Source organism: Hirundo rustica, chromosome 5 (assembly GCF_015227805.2).
Source record: "Hirundo rustica isolate bHirRus1 chromosome 5, bHirRus1.pri.v3, whole genome shotgun sequence".
Lineage (NCBI taxonomy): Eukaryota > Metazoa > Chordata > Aves > Passeriformes > Hirundinidae > Hirundo > Hirundo rustica.
In genome coordinates, this window is record NC_053454.1 from 2,819,770 (window position 1) to 2,829,460 (window position 9,691).

Sequence of the window (9,691 nt, forward strand, 5' to 3'; positions counted from 1 at the left end):
GTTATGTCACTTCTTAGAGTACCCATCTCTAAGTTTCAATGTTGACAGTTCTTTTGAAGGTGTTTAAGCTCTTGAGCTGAGAGTTTGCAGGAATATGTTGCACATTTTAATTATGAAACAAACAAACAAACAAACAAACAAACAAAACCCCAAAAACAAACAAAAAAACCCTCTCAAGATCTGACTTCTATCAGTTCATCTTTTAGACAGTGGCCAACTCCATAACTTGTGCTGCAAGAGAGGGGAAAATGAGATTTTCTATTAATCTATATACCTTTGCTTATTTCAGTGTTACCCTCACAATTTTTTTCCTGAATCTTTTCTCTTCACAGTAAATTAATTCTGAATCATATTTGATGACAGTGTTCAAGATGTCTGCACACCTCTGACTTAGGCTATGGCTTTATAGTATTCTGCTATGGCTTTATAGTATTCCCAGCCTTAAAACTTTACCCTCTCTGAATACATCTTGGCAATTTTTTTGCTTCTTGATCCCTGCTGTGCACTGGGCAGATGCTTTCATGGAGTGGTCTTCAGTGACTGCAAGATATTTTCTTGAATAATTACAGTTAATTTATAACTCAGCTATGCATATGAGCAGCTGAATTCTCCTTTCCAGCATGTGTCTCCTCAAATTTGTCTGCAGCAAATTTCATCTGTCATGAATGTTGTGCAGAGAGCTCAGTCTGGCCATCTAGAATTCTCTAAAGTCTTATTTAGTCTTGGCCAATCTAAATTATGTCACATAAACCACATTTTTTTTTCTGGAACAACAACAACAAAAAAGTGCTGCTGAAGGCCTTATTCCAGATTATTTACAATATTTGTTGGTATTTGTCTCAGCTGCTGCCTGGACTTTGCAAGATATTTTTCATGTCAAAAAGAAAGTAGAAGCCATCCTCCAAGGAGTTCAGTTTTAAGGCAAGGGATCCCACAGTGTAACTGAAATATTCAGGGTGATCATAAACTACACCTTGTGAAAATAAAATAGTTTTTAAAAAGCATAACCATATAATTTGAATGACTTTTGATAAAAAACCCAACTCTTCATAGTTACACTTCAGGTTACTCAATGTCCCTGTAGGAATATTACAGGGCTTCATTCTTTTGTGGATTCCTTTGACAATTGTCATTGAAATGTGACTATCAAGTCTGTCCCTTTTTTAAATCTTTTTACCATTTTTTAACCCCAGGCAGAACCTTACCCCATGATAGATGGCTTTCTTATGCAGCTTTTTTGTATGGAATGATGTTAAAAGCTTTTTAATAAATAATGTTAACTGCTTCTCCTCTCACCACTACTTTAACAACATCCTCAGGCTCAGACCCAGCAGTCAATCCGTAGTTAGCAGAACACTTCGTCCCCAGCTAAAAACTAAACACGTGTCCCAGAGTTTGGTGGAGGAGAGCTGGATTTAACCATGTTTTCAGCTTTGCTGAGCTGGTGACTTGCAGAGCAGATTAAGCTGAGCAGGGACTTGGACATCCAAAGTATTCTTTATATTGTTGTCTTAATCTCTCAGCCTTCTGCTTTCATCTCTTTTTTTCATCCCAGCCACCTGCTGTGTGTGCAATCCAGGGACTGGAATTCCCCAGGGATGCTGACCACTCTGCTTTGCTGCCTGCCTGCCCGACCCTTTGTACAAGGAAACACCACCCTCACCTGGCTTCCTAAAGAAAAGTTGAAGATGTGAGTAGTACTCCTGGTTGTAAAGAGGGAGTAGCATTTCCAGTAATTTGAAATGTCAGAGAACTTACCTGAGTGCTGGAGCGTTGTTTGTGAGGGTAATGCTGGCAGGCTGAGAGAGATGGGGCTGTTCAGCATGGAGAAGAGAATATTCCAGGGAGACTTTCCAGGACCTTGCAGAACCTAAAAAGGTTCCAAGAAAAGAGGGACTTTGAACAAGGGATGGAGTGACCAACAGGATGCAGGGAATGGCTTCCCACTGCCAGAGGGCAGGGATAGATGGGATATTGGGAAGGAATTCTTCCTTGCGAGGGTGGGGAGGCCCTGGCACAGGGTGCCCAGAGAAGCTGTGGCTGCCCCTGGATCCCTGGAAGTGTCCAAGGCCAGGTTGGACGGGGCTTGGAGCAGCCTGGGATAGTGGAAGTGATGCCTTGGGAAGGCTGACCAGGAGCAGAGACTGAACAGAGCTAGAGAATTAAGTAGATATTTATTAAAAGGCCTTTAAGGGTACACATTGGGCAGGACAAGGGCCTGGCCAGGGCTACACCCAAAATAGTCACAAAATGGTCACAAAATGGATAACCACACACAAAGTCTCACACTTTTATAAGTTTTGGTCCGTTTTCACATTGGGGTTTAATTGTCCAATTACAGCTTTGGGTTGTAAAGTCCCATCCTTCTTGTCTTCTCTCTTCAATCCAAAATTGTTTATGGTTTTGGGCCTGAAGCTTGTTCTCATCGTCCTTGGTCTCCAGCAGGAAAAGGATTTGTTTTGTCTCCCTACTCTGTGCAGAGAGCTGAGTGACACTGAATGTGAGCTCAGAACTGCACCCCTGGGCAGAACAGAATCTGAAATACATGAAAGCTAAAAGGTAAGGCATCATGGAAGGAAGGAAGGAAGGAAGGAAGGAAGGAAGGAAGGAAGGAAGGAAGGAAGGAAGGAAGGAAGGAAGGAAGGAAGGAAGGAAGGAAGGAAGGAAGGAAGGAAGGAAGGAAGGAAGGAAGGAAGGAAGGAAGGAAGGAAGGAAGGAAGGAAAAGTTTTAGCATGTTCTGACCAAAAAAATCCAAGGAATTTCCAAAACATTTCAGGATCTCAGCCCTTGAGTGGTTCAGACACTTTCTCAAGGGGAGATGGTTGGAGCTCAGGTGCCTCTTGAGCTCCCCTCCCAAAATGATACCTACAAAATCTGTAGAGCAAGGAAAGCAAGTGGTGTCACATGTTGCTTCCTTATGGCACCTGGACCACTCATATCTAGCTATTTTGTCAGGAATACAAGATTCAGTGCCCTGTGTCTCTTTCCCACAGAGATAATAGCTCTTTGAAATAGGGGATTGTGGCTCTGTGTCCCTCATCCCCATCTCTTTTCAATTCTACAAGAAATTCCACCTGCACCCAAATGCCTTTTCTGAGAAAATTGATATCTAGTTTGCTTCGAGAAAAATAATAAAAAAATATGTTTTGATGAAACTGCATTTCATCAAAGAAAAGGCAATTTCTAAGAAATGTCCCAAACACCCCTAGGTAATACTTTGTTTTCTTTCTTCAGAGAGACCTACCTTGCCTTGAAAATGTGCACACTACAGAAACACACTGCTGGCAGCTCTGCTTGCAGAAACTTATTCCCTCCATGTCCACACAGAAGCTACTCCTGCCCATGCAGCTAAGTAGTAGAGTTTTCTTTTTAGTGCATTCAATAGTTACAAGACCATCTCCCTGCAAAAAGGGACCGTGGCACCAATAAAACCTATTTTATACTATTTATGTGGTGATAAAAATTAAAGCTACACTGCAATCGTACATAAAATAGGGCAAAATTAATTTGCAGAGGAAAAGAACACTGTAAGAACCTCATTCTAGCCCTTAGGACACTCAATTATTTACTTCAATTATTGTGGTGTTCATTTCCTATTTTTCCAGTAGCATCTAGAGGCTGTAATCTGGGTCAACAGCCTCTTCATTTAAATATTGTTTGCACAGGTAGATCCCTGTGGAAATATTTCAAGCACTGACACTGCTGTGGCTAAAGCAGAGCCATTTATCAGCTAAACTGCACTCTCTGGTCTTTTGCATGCTCTTATCGCAAATAGAAGGTAAAACAAGTAAACTGAAAACAATTTATTCTGGCACATTTTGTTTTGTGCAATGGACACAGAGCCTGGCTGTGGGTGAATATCATCCTTGAAGAGCTGAAGGGGAAAATCCTTCAGCACTCTGGGCTGCCCTCTCAGCTGCTCTTGCTCGGAGCAGAAAATTTGGCTTAGGATCTCCCGAGGTCTCTTCCACCAGGGTGTTTTTACAGGTGGTGGCTGCTGGTGAGGACAGCTCCAGGAATGGGCATTTTGGAGCACTCACCACAGCAGCAGCTCACATTAGCATCCTCTGGTCATTCCCTCTTGCTTCATTATCCTCTCCTTGGTTTAACCTCACATCACCTCCTCATGGGAGGCTCTGGGCTGCAGCTCGCCCACCAGCAGCTGAAAGCTGTTCATCTCCACCAAACCCTCCACATTTAACCTGGCTGTGTTTGGAGAGCTGGGGGATGGGAATTCATCATGGAAAATGGGGCTTTGTGTGGTTGTAGAAGCGAATCTGAGTCGACATCGATTTATTCGCGGTCTGTCTTTATGTCATGTCAAGCTCCCTTTGGGCACAATGTGTAATTTTCGCCGCTTCTCTTCAGGCCCTCATTCCCACGTCTCCACCTGTGATGTGGCTGATTTTAGGGGGTTGATTTCCATTGTGAGTGCAACAGATGCAGAGCCTGGCTGTGGGTGAATATCATCCCTGAAAAGCTGAAGGGGCAAAGCCCTGAGCACTCTGGGCTGCCCTCTCAGCTGCCCTTGCTCTGAGCAGAAAATTTGGTTTAGGATCTCCTGAGGTCTCTTCCAACCAGGGTGATTTTACGGGCAGTGGCTGCTGGTTGAGAGAAATTTCTATAACTCATGGGAAATCACCTACAGGTGGTTGTTTACCCAGACCTCCAGTACGATTTTTAGGGTAATTTTGTTACGCATCACTGAAAACTGCTACAAATCAACTGTCTCAAGGGCAAACATTTGCCCAGACAGTTCAAGAAGCTGATTAATTCAAATAAACTTAATTGCATGACAGTCAAACACTACTTTCCAAGAGGCTTAGTAAGGCACAGCTTTCCCTGTGGGCCTGGGTTTGGTTTTCTCTTGTCAGTTTATGGTATAAAAAACAACATTTGACAGCTGGTGGTATCTAAAAATCATTTTTAAAATAGTTTTTTCTGGTTTTTTTCCCCCTGAAATTTTGCGCATTCCTTTTGCCTAACTTCTGTCCATCCACCCTGTGTGATATCTTTGAGCTCAAGTATGAGTGAAGCAGTCATCAGCAAACTCCTGCACTCCAAGCAGGGCTTGCCTCATCCCTACACACAGTGAGTCCTTAAGAGGGTATAAAGAACGAATTAAAGAGCACCAGGAAGCCAGGGGTTTGCTTTGTAAGGACAGTTTCAGAATTGTATGGCTGGAGAAATGCTCTCCCCCTCCTACTTTGATATTATATGAGCCAAAAAAACCTATATGGACTATATTTTAACCTTTGCACCCTTTCTCCTCCTGGTCTCTGATATCCTGGAGATGCTTCTCTGCCCTCTGGTTTATTAATATGACAAAACAGAAAACTGCCATTAATTATGCACATAACAACCCTTAATGCTGGCTTGCTGGGACTCCTTTCCCGTTGCCTTTTGCCACACAGAAGGGAGAGGGAAGAAAGAAGGAAGGAAATCAGGGAGGCTGCAAATCAGTTTATGGCTGCAGATTTCTTGATTGCAATCATTTTTTCTGAACTCTTGGAAATCCTGATTGCTACTGTAAGTATTTAAATAAAGGAAACAGTAAGTTTGAATGACATCCTTATGTATTGTTCTATCCAGCTGTGATGTTTGTGGGTGGAGAAAATTATTTCCTTTTATTCATTAGTCACAATAAGCTAGTCCTGTTGCCTTGTTATGTTGCCAAGAATTGGTTATAATGACAGTAAACATATTCCTTAAACTCTTCAATATAATCCTTTTTTTATCTTCCTTCCTGATTAAGTGACCAAGATAAATCACATTTCATTTGAAAACAACCTTCACACCTTTGGCTTTAATTTCAACAAGACAAACTTGGGCATCCATTTGTAAATGCCTCAGTTCATGCTCTTGAGATGTGACATCCTGTGAGCTGCCACACAGCCATGAAGGGGTTAGGGAAGCATTCCCTGCTCCTTTAGGCATCCAGAGCTGGCACCAGAGCTGCATAATCAAAAGGGAATTACCCCTCACTGCCTGTCTTGCTTCAGCTTGAAAGCTGTGCTCCCACTCCATCTAAACCCCCTTGCATCTCCCATATCCTGAAATCCTGTCTGGCAAACCCTAAATGGTTCTCATTGCAGGATCCAGTCATGTACGTAGAGGACAAATTAGTTTAGAGGACAATTTGAGGACAATGTTTTGAGGACAAATAGAGGGTGTTTTAACTGTCTCTGAAAATGACTGATTTAACCATGTCCTAAAAGATATAGCGATGAAGTGGCATCTTCTTCCCTGCTCTAATACCAAACTGTCTTTAGTTGGCAGATTTTTCTACTTCTAAACCTATTTTCTTGAGAAGAACAGAGCTGATGATTATTATTAGCTGTCCCTGCCCACAGCAGGGAGCTGGAACTAGATGATCCCTAAGGTCCCTTCCAACCCAAGCCAAGCTGTGATTCTGTGATTCTATCCATGGCTTATCTGTGTAGGATGTGTCACCATCCTCACATGACATATTTCTAAAATCAAAAATCCTTCCATAATCCCTATTTCCCTGTAGGTGATGACTCAGCCATTATTTGCAAACTGAACCACCCTCCAGGCTTTAAAAGGACCCAGCCTCCAGAAATTGCTCATGGGGAGCACAAATGAGCAATCCTGTGGAATCATTCTCCAAGTACAGAGATATTTCCCTCTGCCCAGGGAAATATCTGCCCAGCCCATGATGCAGACAGGGCACAATTCCCACATGTCCCCGAATCTTTGTCACTGACCCACTAAACCAAATCACATGCAAGGGTGAGGCATGGCCACAACATGACACAATGCACTAGCAAAGTGGTTTTTTTGAAAAGAGAGCTTTCCAAAATGTTTGCGAGAGCAGTCCCATTGAGACTGTTTTGGCACGCTTACAGCATCCCTGGGCAGTTTTTGTTTGGTACCCACATTGTGATAAACATCATCCACCTGAACGTTCTTGAATAAAACACAGAGATTTCAGCAACAAACTGCTCAGCTTTCCATTGGTGTGAATGTCCAAAATATTTTTCCCCAGGTTGTCCAACTCTGCTGCACAATGCTGCAATTAATTCTGCTCCTATCAAAGGGCTCCAATGGAACCACTTTAGGAATAAGTGTATATGGTTGCTGTTTATTCTGTGTACTTTTTAGAACCATTTTTCTGATGCAAAAATCTGATTTCTTACCTTGTATTTCTGAAACAAGGCGTTATGGTGACTTGTATTCTCAGAGCAGTGTTAAATTGGTATTTTTTGAGCCTCATATAGTTGGGAACAAATGAGAAAATGGGAACTTTTGCCCCCTGAAAGATAGAACATGATTAAGCCAAAGCAGTTTGATGTTACATTGCAATCTGATATAATGATATGCCAGCACTGCCCTGGTGAACCCGACACAGATCAGAGTCTGATGCAATGTGAGTTTCCCTCAGCAGAGGAAAAGTTAAACAAATGGACAGCAAAATCTACCAACCACTTGAGCAAGGCAAATAGGCAAAGGCATTGAGCTCCGCACGCTGCACAGAAGAGGAGGTGTAACACCAGATTAAAAAAAATAGACATGACCATTGAAAAGCATTTGGGGGTTATTCCACCAAGAGGGCTTGTTCTGGGGCCTAGTTTACACATTTTAAACAGGAGTTGGGTTCTCTCCAAACCCCATTCCATTGGTTATTTCACTGTCATGTTCTGGCTTTTCTAGCCAGTCCAGCCTCAGGGCCTCAGGGCTACTCAGAAAAAGCCAGAGAAATCCATGCAGCACCCCCAGCCCTTGCATGGAGAGTGTACAAACATTTAACCTGTCCTTGAATAACAAGAGTCTCTGAAATTGCTTCCTTCTCTTTGAAAATGATGATTGGAGTTCACTGCTGTCTTTTCAAAGTGACACTCAGCACCTTTCACATCATCTGGTGGTGGCTGAGGAGCTCAGCTTGAAAGCAAGAGGTTCATCTACCCACCTTTTTCATCATGAAAGGGTTTCAGCCCACTTGTTTCACCTTGCAGAAGAAAAATTTATTTTTTTTCAACTTTGAGCTATTCTGGGTACTTTGTACTTCACTTCTTAATGCTACAATTTAATGCATGTGTACAGGAGAGAAAAATGACATAAATGTGTCTGTCTGTAGCCTGGTGCTTCAGCATGGGGAGGTCTCTGGTTTTCAGTTGCTTCCAGTTCTTGTAATTTAACACAGAATGTGCTTAAGCTGTCCAGGTGAGATGGAGAGAATTCAGAATTACCTTCTTCTCTTACCTATCAGAAAAAAAAAGGCAGTAACCTGAGATTGGTTTTGTTTTGTTTTGCTTTGTTTTGTTTGGTTTGTTTGTTTTGTTTTGTTTTGTTTTAATATTATTGGTTTTCTTGGTCCCCTGATTTGTTCTTTGGCTGGAAAGAGTAGCAGCTTCAAAACAGCCCAATGGCAAACACCTCACCCAAACGATTCCTTCACCACCCCATAAATGATCCCTGTGTGTCAGGGGCTGAATATTTTCTTGTTCTCTTGGAAGAGATGAAGGCTCTCAGGCAGAGGCTGGATTTCAGTTCAGCACTTACACCTCATGCACCATTCCCTAAGTCACTGTATTTTGAGGCAGAGATCACAGTCCTGTCTGTCCTTGGGTGTCCTGTGAAGGTGTTTGTTTTTTTGGGATTTCTTCACATCCCTTCACTCTATTCCAGCTTAAATCAAAGCCAGATGTTAAAATTCTTGCTACAGGACGGGTGGATCTGTACCAGGACAAGCATTACTGAGATGTTTTCAGGCAGTTAACAGCTGTGTGGATTGTAGGAATCATGATTTATGAGCTGTGCTCTTTAATTTTACACAGATTCTGAGCTTCTACCCTTTTTAAGGACCTTCTCTCCATCATCTGCATCAGGAATCAGTAGCAGCAGCAGCATCTCAGCTCCTGTGACAGTCACTGAATATGGGTTTTGCCACAAGGCAGCAGTGAGCAATTAGCTGGAATGCCTAGAGTGGAGAGGGCATCAATGCCATCCCTGTGGTGTGTCTGTGATCTTCCTCCTCCTGTGCATATTTAAGACTCACAGATTTTCTTTTTATCTGCAAGTCACATCAAGCTCCAGCTGATGCTCCTGGCTTTAAATACCTGTAAAAGAGCATTTTATTTTGTGTTTTGTATTCTGACAGCTGCCATAGGGGGTTTATTATTTCTTCTTGAATACACTTGTTCTTTTACCTTGTATACCCCAGGACTGTTAAAAATTAGCCAATCAGAAGTGTTGCTTTTATTTGGATATCATACAAGTATCAGATTTTCTCTGACCTCAATTCCTCCCCTCCTTGCATTACATAACCTGGCAGCTCAGACGTCTGATTAGGCTTTGTAATTCTTAAAATGTGTCAGAACATATATGTTACAATCATTTGACATATCTAAGTGTAACAGGTGAACCCACAGGAAAACTATTCTCCTGAAAATTGAAATGGTTTCTATTTTGCCATGTGGAATAAGTGCATCCCTTTTTTTGACTTCTCACCTCCTCATGTGTTTGCGGTGCCAGGAATTTTGATGTAATAGAATAGCCTTGTATTTGCACTAAAAATACTTGCATTAAAAATATAGGCCACATTACAAAAGTCAATAATTTCAAAGTGTGTTTTTTCTTCTCCTCAGAAGAGTTTGTGGGTTTGTTTTAAACCAACCATTTTTCAACAAAGATGTTATATCCACAAGGAAATATAAAAAGATACAAACC